Here is a 13354-nt window from a genome sequence, read left to right as displayed (position 1 = left end):
CTCCGCAGTGGCTATTGGCAGGTGGAGTTTGCCGCCGAAGCTCGACCAAAGACAGCGTTCACAATAGGTCAAGGACTCTGGCAGTTCAAGGTGATGCCGTTCGGGCTTTGCAACGCACCTGCCACGTTTGAGCGGTTGATGGAGAGAGTGCTGGTATCCATCCCCCGTGATCGCTGTGTGGTGTACCTGGATGACCTCCTGGTGCATGCTGCAGGATTTAAGGGGTCTCTACAGAACCTCCAGCATGTGTTCCAGGCCATTCGTCAGGCTGGGCTGCGATTAAACTCCAAAAAGTGCGTGAAGTTTCCTTCCTGGGGTATGTCGTCAGTGGGCAAGGTGTTGCCACTGATCCAGCCAAAGTTGCCACTGTCTGTGACTGGCCGGCGCCCACGGATGTTAAAGAGTTGCGGAGTTTCCCGGGACTGGCATTCTATTACCGGAGATTTATCAAGGACTTTGCAACCATTGCTGGCCCCTTGCACCAGCTCACACACAAGGGATAGTTATTTGAATGGACTGACATCTGCAATGAGGCCTTTGCACAGCTGCAAGAGGCCTTGGTCCGAGCCCCAGTGTTGGCCTACCCAGACCCCAGCCGACCTTTCGTGGTTGATACAGATGCCAGTGATGTCGGTGTGGGGGTTGTGCTGTCACAGGAAGGGAATCACGGCGAGCAGGTCGTGGCCTTTTACAGTCGGGGCTGAGCAAGCCAGAGCGGAACTACTGCGCCACCCGTCGGGAATTGTTGGCCATTGTCCTGGGCCTTCGTCATTTCCGTCCCTACCTTTATGGTCAACGGTTTGTGTTGCGGACGGATCACGCCTCCCTCACCTGGTTGCTGAACTTCAAGGAACCCGAGGGGAAGCTGGCCAGGTGGGTCGAGATCTTGCAGGAATATGACTTCACGATTTCTCATCGACGCCGATGCACTGTCCAGACGGCTCTGTGAGGCGGCGTGTCATTTCTGCCAGCGGGCGGAAGAGCGGTGTATGCCAGACCCATCAGTAGCTGCAGTCAGGCAACATGACATCGCAGTCGACCTGGACAGTTTCACCCCCCAACAAATGATCGACCATCAAAGACAAGACCCAGTGCTTGAGAGAGCTCGCAGCTAGGTGGGGGCACAGCAGCGGCCGGAATGGGCCACAGTGGTGCACTTGGACACTGAGACCAAAGCACTGTACTCCCAGTGGGACAGCCTCCTGTTGTCTCGCGACCTGCTGTATCGTCGCTGGGAAACCCCGACAGGACAACATACTGCTCTCCAACTCGTGGTGCCCCGTGTGCTGTGGCCTCAGGTCTTCGAAGTGATGCATGGCTTCCCAGGGACTGGCCATTTTGGAGTGACCAAGACCTTGCTCCGACTGAGGCAGCGTTTTTACTGACCAGGCTGTCACAGTGATGTGGAGATGCACGTCCACCGCTGTGATGCATGCACAGCAAAGAAAGGCCCCATACGCCGCTCCCATGCTCCCCTACAGCAGTTCCAGGTGGGGGCCCCCATGGAACAAGTGGGTGTGGACATTCTAGGCCCATTTCCGGTCACTGATAGCAGAAACCGTTACATCTTGTTGGCCATGGATTGCTTCACGAAGTGGCCAGAAGCGTATGCGGTACCCGCAGACTTGGAGTCAAGCACCCTGCCGGAGAGGGAGATACCCCCAGGGAGCAACGAGAATGCTGAGGTAACCCCCACTTCCGACCTACCTGCAGACAGTGGTAGCAGCCAGCCACCATCAGAGGGGCGTCGACGACGCCGGTTGCCTCAGCACTTGCGGGACTTTGTGATGAACACATGGACTGTTGGGGACAATGAACCCAGCTAGGTGGGGGCTGTGTAGCGTCCCGGAAGAGTTAGTGTTGCAAAGGATTCTGGGTATTTGTTTTGTTGTGTTTATGTTGTGTTGTGGTGCGGATGTTCTCCCGAAATGTGTTTGTCGTTCTTGTTTGGTGTGGGTTCACAGTGTGGTGCATGTTTGTGACTGTGTTAATGTTGTTTTATTCGGCGACTCTCAGTGTGACATGTGTGGCTGTTGACTAAGTATGCTTTGCTTTCACTAAAATTGACGTGATCATTAAAAGTTTAAATGATCGTACATTGAGTCAGCATTTCTTGACATCTTCAAGCAATGACATTTGTCAAACCCGTCCAACGCTAAAATATTTAGCACTGATGGTCCTAATATTACAAACAGCTCCTTGATAATTTTCTCAGGAAGTGGGTCAAGTAAACCTGTTGTATGCTTTGTCCCATTTACACAACGTAGGAGTTCCTCTAATGTTATTTCATCAACAAGAGAGAGACTATTTTGGAGGGCAATATCCGTCGTACATACATTCGTATCTGTGTTAATAGAACCCAATTGGAGCTGGAACGCATTGTCTTTAATCTCCTTTCTAATGAGTTAAATTTTCTTATTAAAGAAATTCATAAAGTCATCAGCCGAGTGGGTGGAGCTCCCAGGAGGAGTCCCTTGTTGGGTGAACGGTGCTACTGTACTGAACAAATATTTAGGATCGTTTTTATTGAGGTGGATGAGATTGGAGTAGTAATTAGTTTTAGCTAAGGTAAGCGTGTGTTTATAAGTTATTAAACTATCAATCCATGCTCGATAGAACACCTCAAGTTTAGTCGCACGCCATTTGCGTTACAGGTTTCTACATGATAGTTTAAGAGCTCTAGTTTTTTCTGTAAACCAGGGGGTATGCCTTTTAGGAGCCTTTTTTTTTAGCTTTAGCAGTGCTATACAATCAATGGCGTCGAGCAGAGCATCGTTAAAGTTGTTAGTGAGGTTATCGATAGAGCCCACATCATTTGGGAATGGCGCTCTTACCGAAGGCAGTAGGCCAGCGAGAGTCATAGTTGTGACAGCATTAATGTTGCAGTTACTAAAGCAGTGGTTATTAGTAGCTTGTTGACAATGAGTCAGAACTTCCAATTTTATAATGTAATGATCGGACATTACTTTAGTGTACGGGAGTCTCATAACTTTGGAGGTGGTGACACCTAGATCTATCGTATTACCGTTGCAATGCGTGGGTTTATTTATTATTTGTGTAAGACCACAGCTATCAATTATAGTCTAGAGGGCCATGCACAGAGGGTCTGATGGGGTATTCATATGGATATTAAAATCCTCCAGGGAGGCGGTAGATGACAGCCAGGTAGAGAGGTGTGACAGACCTCATAGTAAGCACCTCAAATGATTCATATTTATTACTTAGGTTAGGGGTAAGGTTTAAGTTTTCATTGTATATTAGTGCGAACCCTCCACCACTTTTAAGGGGACGGGCAATATGTGCATTCGTGTAGTTAGGAGCAGATGCCTTGTTAAGTGGGAAAAATGTATCTGGTTTTAGCCAGGTTTTGCTGAGACCAATGATGTTAAGATTGTTGTCTCTAATGACCTCATTAACTAATAACGTTTTGGGAGACAATGATCTGATATTTAAAAAGCCCATATTATAGATAGTGGGCTGTTTTGAGGATGTTTTGCTTATGACATCAATAGTAGTGATATTAATAACGTTACGTTTATTTTGTGTAGTGCGCTTTACATAATTCCAATCACATCTAGTAATTGATATGATGGGGATTTTGAGATTATTTGCATGGTGCTGCAGTAGATTGAACGCGTCATAATTTGCCACTTCAGTAGAATGGCACAGTCACTACAGAAAAAACATTATGTGAGTTATGTATTATTCTACAAGAAATGCTATGTGTGCAGGAATTTTCCAGCCTGACGCTGGTTAATTCTAGTTTAACTGACTCCTCACGTTAGTCCCTGTTGTCTACAAAATATAGCCAGCCACGTGTTAAGCGAGACTAATCTGCTATACCTCTCATCATTGCCTCTCGCAGGCAGGGGACCAGAGACAAGTACTCAATGCCTGCACATCTTTCTAGCGAGATTACAAGTCCGAGCTATGTCCCTTTTTGTAATCTCTGACTGTCTCATCCTAGTATCATTGGAGCCAACGTATCCAACTATGTTCGCGTAGCTACTGGTGCGATTACCCTAGGATTAGCTTCAATGTCAGGTGCTCTGGCCCGGGAATACACTTAATTATGGCTGGTTTGTTAAGCTGTGTGTTTCGGGTGATGGAGTCCCCGATGACTAAGGTGTGGTGCCCAGTAAACTGGGGTGTAGGACTAGCTAAAGGGCTAAATCTATTATGCATCTCAACCGGATCACTGTGGCTTGTAGGCTGCTTAGAGCGGTTACAAGTTGGGGTAGTCAGCTCACTACAGCTAACGCTAGCAAATATGTCCGCAGTATCTGAAGTTACGAAATTACTCTGCTCCAGTTGGCGGACACGGTCTTCTAGTAGGGCCAATCTATCCATGAGAACGGTGCACAAAGAGCACAGAGCCATACTCAAGTTGTATCTTTCACCGAATCGAGTTCTTCCTGTCTTCAGAGAAGCGGGCGCAACATGTGGGAGCAGATATCTTCAGAATTTTGCCGCGCTGGGCTTAGCTTCGCTAGCTTAGCAGCTAGCTAGTTGATGGACAGTTGTCTCTTTGGTCCAGCTCACTCTCTCGGTTTCTGTCTACTCCAACATTTCATCCTCTTCTTCGTGCTTGCTTCTAAAAGCAGCAGTTAATCCTTCGTTCATTCAGCTTCAAAAAGATAAGGTTGTGAATCTTCATTTGTCCAAATATAGTCGTCTTTGTTGTCTGTTACCAAGTGCTGTGAGAAATTGCTCAAAAGCGTACATTTCAGCAACCATTGTTATAACTGTATATCTTCACGATACTATGGCACTGTAACTTGTAGATACTTTGTCTGTGCACAGCTTGTATAGCAAGCAATATAGATTTGCTTTCCAATGAAAATATCTCAGCATGCAGCCAGCAAGTAATAAAATGTTTGCTGAAAAACCAGGACAAAGTTGTCTAAAGAAAACAGTGATTCAACATTTTAACCCAAAAATTATGATCTCAAGCACTTCAGCTGTTGTAGGTTACATTCCTGTGTTACTGAAGAAATATTTATTACAACAATACATTTATTATTGGCCTAACAGCCCCATTGGGTATTCAAGCCATATGACTACAGAAGAGCAGACCCTGAGCTTCATGGCTGCTGGGTTCCTTAATTGACATGCTTGTTCTGCCAGTGTGACTCTTCTGGGACCAGAAGGGAGGATTGTCAAAACAATGCGCTTTATGAATTTTGATTTGAGTTAGAGAATGTTTGTTTGCATGCAACAATGTCATCAGCTAGGGAGATTATGGAACTGTTTTACATGCTGGCACTCATCATTAATTAATGAATACATCCTAAACACTGTCAGATGCTCAAATCCAATGAATTGTGTCCTTTTGATCACAGGCTGTGTTCACACTTTATAGGTTCGGTTTAGTTTGGTTGAAATTGATTCTAAAACAATTGACCTAATAATGCAGTTCAAGAGTGAACACTGTTTAAATTAGTGTCAAACCATTATTTTTTTTCTTTCAGATTGATCACACTTTCAGTAGAAACAATGAATTGTAATAAACTACGACTAAACACAATTAAATCATGAAAATTAAAATATTTGGGCCATGAAATCAGGAAAGATGTTATACAAAGACACCATTAGAAGGAAAGATGGATGGAAAGAGAGAGGCTCAGAACAACATGGACTACTAACATCAAAGACTGGACCAAGCTCAGCTCCTGTGAATGTGTCAGAAAGGCACAAGATCGAGAGAAATGGTGTTTCATTGTAATCAACCTGCAGACTGCAAATATAACATGATGATGATGAATTGCAGTAAATTACTTGTTTGCATAAAATGAATTAATTTTGAAGAAGGCTGTAATATTTTGACACAAATGCAATTGTATTACCAATATGTAGCACACAAAAATTTGTGTACTTGTATGACATTTATTTGCAAAAAACTTTGCAACAATATTTGTTGTATTTTGAACTGAAATTTGCCACTGAGCTCCTCATCACTCATCTTTGCACTGACGTATGCATTGACCTAAACACTGACCGTGCAACAACACGTGCCGCCTTTCAGGTAACCATCCACGTTTAAGGTAAAGGAGCATGAGCGGTCAAAATCTGTGTTTATAAATGATTAAAGCAAAACTTTTTTGCAATTGATCACATGCGTTAATGCGTAACTTTGACGGCCCTAGTTTCAATTTAAACTGTTCATCAGCTGATAAAAGGTTGACCCTACTGAGACTCAGCAATGTATGTTTGTTCTTTGCAGGTGGCAAGTGTTTCACAACCTTTTGCCAAACGCAAAACACTTTGGAAGAATAAAACTCCTGCTGTGGAGAAGACATCCTGGGCTTTCTAGTGACATATGAGCCTAGAGCTGCCTTTACACTGTAAATGTTTTATTTTGATTATTTTAATTTCATTAAAAGAATGTCTCGTTTCTCTCACCAAAACAGTAGACAAGACAATAGACGGAAGACTAAGGCTCTGTTTACACTGGACACCAAATCTGTTTTTATTTGCTCTCAAATGACATGTATACGATATTTTTTGCAAGTCCAAACACTCCAAAGTACTTCAAATCGGATATTTTCCAATCAGAATTGGGCCACATCAAGAGGCAGTCCGAAACCATTTGGAATTTGATCTTTTCAAATATGACTGCAGTCTAAACGGAAATGTGGGGGGTCACCCACATCTGCAGTCCTCTCTAAGGTTTCTCATTGTCATCCCACTGGGTTGAGTTTTTCCTTGCCCTGATGTGGGATTTGAACCAAGGATGTCGTTGTGGCTTGTGCAGCCCTTTGAGACACTTGTGATTTAGGGCTATATAAATAAACATTGATTGATAAATGTAGGCACAGTGAATTGATGGCTTGGTCTGGGATTGGACATTTCGATCGGTCTGTACAGCGATTTGAACTGTAAAAAGAGTGGTCTGTATGTAACTCCCCCTTGCCTTTCCTTATACTTACCACTAGTCGGCACCTTGAAGACACAGATCATGTTATTCTGCGTTGAAGTTAACAACGCTCGAACACTTGCTCAGAGCTGCCAAGCTTCCCGGTCTGAGCTTGACAGTCACGCAAATTAACCCTTTCTCACACAACACACCATACTTGACATTTCTCACGTATATATTCCCCATTCACTACAATTTATTTTTTTATAGTAAACTGTGGTTTTGGCAGCTTGCCGTAATTCAAGTAACTCTGATTGATAGAAATGATCAATCCACTGTGCCTACATTCAACCAACCACAGAAGAGACTGCGCAATTCAAACCAATCAGAAGCAACATAGAGCTGAGGTTCTTGCCGTCTCTCTTTCACGCACCTCAGCTGTACGTTGTTTCTGATTGTGTTGAATTGTGTGGTGTCTGGGGTACACCTCAGATATGCACACACAGATTGTATTGCACGCACACACTACTGAATGCGTGTGCACAAGTTGTATTACACGCTCACGAATCTGGATGCGCTCGCTCAAATTTTATACGGCAGAAGTGTCGCAAAAGTCACGTGTAAGTAGACTGCTTAATTAGGGACAGACAACTTAAAACACATGCATGCGTATCTGAATACACACTCTGATATACAGACACACAAATTAGTACGCACGCGAGATACACGTTTGCAAATAATTTTGCTACAATCAAACTTCCATAGTTTTCACTTCATCGAATTGCGCATGCAAGTGAGGTTGAGGCCTCATTGGGGTTTAAACTGCAGTCTGATGAAGATTACATTTTGATTATTACTCACTGCAGACTTTATGAGAGCCAACAAACATAATAAAACATCACTTACTGTATAAAATCTGCTGTCATTAAGATGCCAACTGCTGGGATGTTCATATAGAAACGTGGTGGGGGGTGGGACAAGCACTTTTTGTGTAGTTCTTGCCAGTTCCAGGTCCTAAATGGCTGTCAAAGTGTCCCAATTTGTTGGATTATATTCTCAGCTATCTACTTTACAGCTGAGAGGCATGATTTATGATCTGCAATAAACTTACAGGGAGCAGAGAAGCGAGAAAGCAGCAGACCACTCAATGTAAGCATTAGGCACACACAGAAGTGATACGTTGCCGCTATAAATACTTTGTCTGTGTTAGCACGTGTAATAATATCACTAATACTTGGTCAATACGAAATGTAAATTGAGTATTGTTGACGCTTTTTGAATGTTTATGTATTGGATTTTATGGGCGGAATAGTGGAGCTCCCATCGGCTCCGCTGTAAGGGGACTTTTATTTACGTTTAATATTTAAAATGCATACAAAAAAAAAATCCATCCATCGCCATGTCTTTCATAAGGATTCTGAATAGGCAAAAAAAAAAAAAAAAAAGGCAGTTCCCCTTTAATGATCGGCTTTCTGGGGCTGCCTTCTTGCCAACGTGACAATGATTGACAGCACGCAGTCCTATGTGAGATAAGAGCGAGTTGGCCTCCACAAGGCAATATGGATCACGAATAAGTAAGACAAATAAAAAATCCAAACAGGAAAAGTGTGGCACTCCGATCAAAGAAGAACTCAAACAGCAGTCATGGTTTGCAATTCCTGGTAGGGCAATGGCTTAAGTATCAGTCTTTTGTTCCAGCTGACATACAAGGCAAACATTAAACTACACCATAATGCAATCCTGAAAAAAGAAAGTAAAGTTATTTCATTCTGTTAATTTAGTACTAAAAATAGATCATTGTACAATGTGTTTCCTATTTATATTACTCCAAAACACGCATCTAATCCCTTCAAACCACTCCCCTTTCAAGTCACATGCTGCGTACCCGAGCCAGTTGTCACCTCCCTTCTGAAATCCAGATTTGGTCCTTGGTTATGTCACAAAAAAGTTAAGTGGTAAACCCAAAAATAATTCACATGCACTAAGCAGGAGGATGCAACAAAGTACAGGCCCGTCCTCCATCCAAATGAAGGCCCTTTTTGAGGCTGACTTCAACCAATAACCATCTGGGACATAACTTATAAAGATGGAACTTTAGGTTCGCACTAGCATGACTCTACTAATTCTTACCATCTGGTTACTGTCCACCAGTACTAAATATGAATACTTGTAGTATACTCCCAGTCTTAACATTTTGTTGGAGGATGTATTATAAAATTGTACAAACAGATGGTTTTCAAACAAGAAAGATAATGATTGTGAAGAAGTCAATGACCTAAACATCGCTGTGATAGATGAAGGATGTCAAGAGAAGGTTGTTTTGAATATGCTTCCTACTCTCTCTGCTCCATGTCCCGGAAGATTCAAGGCAGAGCAGGGCACCTCCTGGATGAGAGTAGTCATGTGTAACACAAAACAGCTATTAAAAGGAGACCAGAGTTATTGTTTGAGAAGGTTCAAGGGTCACCTGAGCTGTTACAGACGTTGGATCTCTGGACTGTCTAGGGACTAGCAACTGTCACTTCAGTCTAATCACCATCTGGTTGACAACAAGGGAGCCAATTAAAGTTGTTCCCATTGTTACTAATGTGTGCTGTAGCAGTGGTTTGCTTTGAGACAGATGTATACTGTACATAACTTTTCTATGATTCTTTTTAAATACCATTGACAACTATGAGCCTCTAATCAAACATCGGACTCCAAGTTTGTCCTAAAAGTAATACTTATTTTTGTGGGAATGTGATATATTAATCACACTATATTTGATCAATCATAAAACAAAAGTTGTAAGACAAACTGCAGTAACTATGCTAATGACACAGCTGGAGCCTGATGTATTTATTTTAATAGATTGGGGGGGAAAGATGATGAAGCTTGTACTTTACACTGCACTGCCACCACGTGGCTAAACAGCAATACAGTGTGTCTGTTTTTCTGCAGAGGGGATTTAGTTAGCTGTGTATGACTGTTGTTCAAATTCTAACTTGTATATTATATCTAATATGCACCTTAGTAAATCAGGATTCATTAAAGCCTCTTTGTCAAGATAGAACATTTTCTGTACTTTACGGTTATAAAGTTAAGTTTCCAATAACTAAACCTGTGATATAGGTGGTTGTTTTGGACCACAACCTGCCGGGAGGTCACATGATCATGGCCTGGGCTTTTTTAAAGATTTGAATATTTTTTTTATTTTTTTTTAAATTAGTCAGTTATAAAAGATTACTTCTTAAAAGTAAAGATAAAATTAAAAATGTCAAAATTTCAAATATACGGTTGTTTAAATAATATTAGGAACGTGTAACAACCTCCACACCCATGGAAAAATGTGAAATGAATGGATAACGCCATCAAAGCTCAACCTTTAAGCATTCACACACAGCACCAACATTTGGGAACAAGGATAAAGTCATAAAAGAAAGGTAAACCATCTATTTGTGGCAGCATCAGACAAAGTTGTGTTTAAGTTTTACATCTAATTGCATATAATTGTGGTATGTTCAAGGAACCATGATTAAAGTTAGAAACCGAGGTATCGCTAGTTTTTGAAGCTGTCCCCCCCTCCTTATCTTTGCAAATATTAAGACACTGCCATTAGTTTGTGCTGTAAAAATGTCCATTACGTTTAAGTTTTCTAAAATACAGTTTCTGACTAGTGATGTCCCCCAGCACCCTCAGCTTGTCAAAATCACCCCAAACTTGTCAAATCCATTTATACTGTTAGTGCTGCCATTTTTTGTCTGCTGAAGAGCCTGTCGATATTGAAATGTCCGACAAATTCCAGAGCCAGCTTCCTGGAGGTATAAGACAACAGAAAGTTCTGGGAAGAGAATCATACCTTCTGTTGCGGGCAGTATGTTACAAGGCCGTCTAGGTGTCCCGCCACACATGATTCGCCCGGCGAAAGTAAAGGTGTATTGACGCCACAGATACATGTATATTCCTGGAAAAGAAACAAAGGAGGCTGAGAACCGTAAGCAGACATACCTGTGGCCGAGCAGATAAGGGAATGTATGCGTATCCCACCCAGGGGAGATGGGAGGACCAGAAAGAAGGGTGTCTGTGACATATGCAGCAGAGGGAAGCTTCCAGGTCTTGATTTGCCTGCTCCGACTGGCCGTTTGTCTGGGGATGATATATCTCATATAACTCCCAGTGCTTTGCAGAAAGCCTTCCAGACCTGGGACATGAACTGGGGCCCATCGTCGGAGACCAGGTCCAAGGGAATATCTTCCATCCATCCATCCATCCATCCATCTTCAACCGCTTATCCGGAATCGGGTCGCGGGGACAACAGCTCCAGCAGAGACCCCCAGACTTCCCTCTCCAGAGCAACATTAACGACTTCCTCCTGGGGAATCCCAAAGCGTTCCCAGGCCAGAGAGGAGATGTAATCCCCCATCGGGTTCTTGGCCTGCCGGGGGGTCTCCTCCCAGTGGGACGTGCAACGAGGACCTCCCTAGGGAGACGCTCGTGAGGCATCCGCACGAGATGCCCGAACCACGTAAGCTGGCTCCTTTCCAAGCGAAGGAGCAGCGGCTCTACTCCGAGTCTCTCTCGGGTGACTGAACTTCTCACCCTATCTCCAAGGGAGATGCCAGCCACCCTTCTGAGGAAACTCATTTCGGCCGCTTGTATCCGCAATCTTATTCTTTCGGTCATGACCCACACTTCATGATCATAGGTGAGAGTAGGAATGTAGATAGCTCGGTAGACCGAGAGCTTTGCCTTCTGGCTCAGGGAATGTCTTGAATGCAAAAAATATGCCTCACCAGCAGCTGAGCTGTCTCCAGGGATGATGGAAACTTGAGTGGGGCGATGAAGTGAACCATCTTCGAAAACCGGTCCATCACGTTAAAGTACCAGTAGAGTGGAAAAACAAGTTGACTTTATGCTTAATTGTGTTTCATTGTATGCATTAAACCATATCAAATTGTATTTATAATCCACAGAGTATGTGAAAATACCGTCTAAACATCACAAAATACCACAAATTCCATCAGCACTTTTGAATATTCCGCTCTGAACGTCTTCGGTAATTTCCATAGATTGACGTCACTGGAGTAACATTTCTGCACTCTGACCATTTCATCAGATCAGTCATACTGGAAATATGCAAAATTAGAGAGAGATGTGCGGTCTAACGATGACAGGATCAAGCCAGCTCAAAGCGCTGATTAAAAGTCCTGATATTTGTGTACAGTTTAGTGATGGCAGTTCCCATGTCACATAGCAGCTGGTCGTGGTTGCCGACATCTGCCCGTATATATATATGATATACTTGACTTGGTGAATTCTAGCTGTAAATATACTCCTCCCCTCTTAACCACGCCCACAACCAAGCCCCCACCCTAACCACGCCCCCACCCCCACCTCCCGAAATCGGAGGTCTCAAGGTTGGCAAGTATGCTGCTCGATGTGTCTAAGAGCCGAGCGAAGGTGTTCCAATTCTGCGGGGTCTGTGCTTAAGCCGGAACAGGACCCCAAAACAGATGGACGCAAAGGAAAAAAAAGTAAACAATGTTTAACAACAAAAAACACACTAAAAAACAAACAATATAATAGACAAAATATATTTTGCAGCACACACCAGCACAAATGTAGCAGAAACAAATGGGAAATGGTTTGTCACGCTGGTGATACTCTCAAACACATGTGTTTTGCATGCGTTTTGCATGCAAAACACATGCAGGAGCCAGAACAAAAAGGTTCTTTATTGCTCAAGACAGGGATAACGAGCAACACTTAAGTGGATAACAAAAAACTACGGAGCATGAAAAAAGGGAAACAAAAGATTGCACCACGAAAAATACTGCAACGGGTAAAATAAGATATCAAGAACAGAGTTCCTACCTGAGCCAGGAGGAAGATTATACTGGGCAGGTAGGCGAAAGGTCGTGCAGGAACTGGAATGTAGGAGAAGAATCCAGAGCATGAATAAGAAGTCCTGTGTCACGAAGAGTAATCAGCCAGTGCCTCCTGCCCGACCAGGTGTGCTTAAATAGGCCTGCTAATTAAGCACACCTGCAGCCCCCCCCCCCCCCCCCCCCCCCCGGTAATTAGGCCTGGCTCAGGGATTGGTTAGGTCTGTAACAAAGAAAAGGGGCGGAAACAAAGAAACACACAAGACACAAAGGAAACAACTATTAACTGCTGCAAACACTGAACACCTAAATGGTATTATTCCCCAAACAAAAAGGTGACAAACAAGTAAATGTTATTGGTGTCACAATAGCGTGTGACAAATTTGGGGTGATTTTAACAAGGTGGGGGGGCTGGATGATGTCACTATTCAGAAAATGTTTTTTATATTAATAAAAAGCATAACGACACAAACAAAAATGTTTACAACACGAACCAGCACAAGTGTTATTTTAATGTTTGTATAATATATATATACATATATATAAATATACATATATATATATATATATATACATGGAGACAGGAGGGCAACTTCATACAGGTAGTGGACGGCTAATCCCCAGCATATGATCG

General features: G+C 43.1%; 1 long non-coding RNA gene across 1 annotated transcript; it reads right to left on the bottom strand.

Annotated features, from left to right (window-relative positions):
* Positions 1-8709: 8709 nt before the first annotated feature.
* On the bottom strand, positions 8710-12818 carry LOC133608308 (uncharacterized). The gene is made up of 4 exons (XR_009815555.1): positions 12710-12818; positions 10695-10799; positions 9324-9395; positions 8710-9241 (listed from the first exon to the last, which is right to left on the bottom strand). It is a non-coding gene; the product is annotated as an uncharacterized lncRNA (long non-coding RNA).
* Positions 12819-13354: the final 536 nt, after the last annotated feature.

The sequence above is a fragment of the Nerophis lumbriciformis genome, linkage group LG06 (assembly GCF_033978685.3).
Source record: "Nerophis lumbriciformis linkage group LG06, RoL_Nlum_v2.1, whole genome shotgun sequence".
NCBI classification, from domain to species: Eukaryota; Metazoa; Chordata; class Actinopteri; order Syngnathiformes; family Syngnathidae; genus Nerophis; species Nerophis lumbriciformis.
This window is presented reverse-complemented; position numbering and strand designations above follow the sequence as displayed.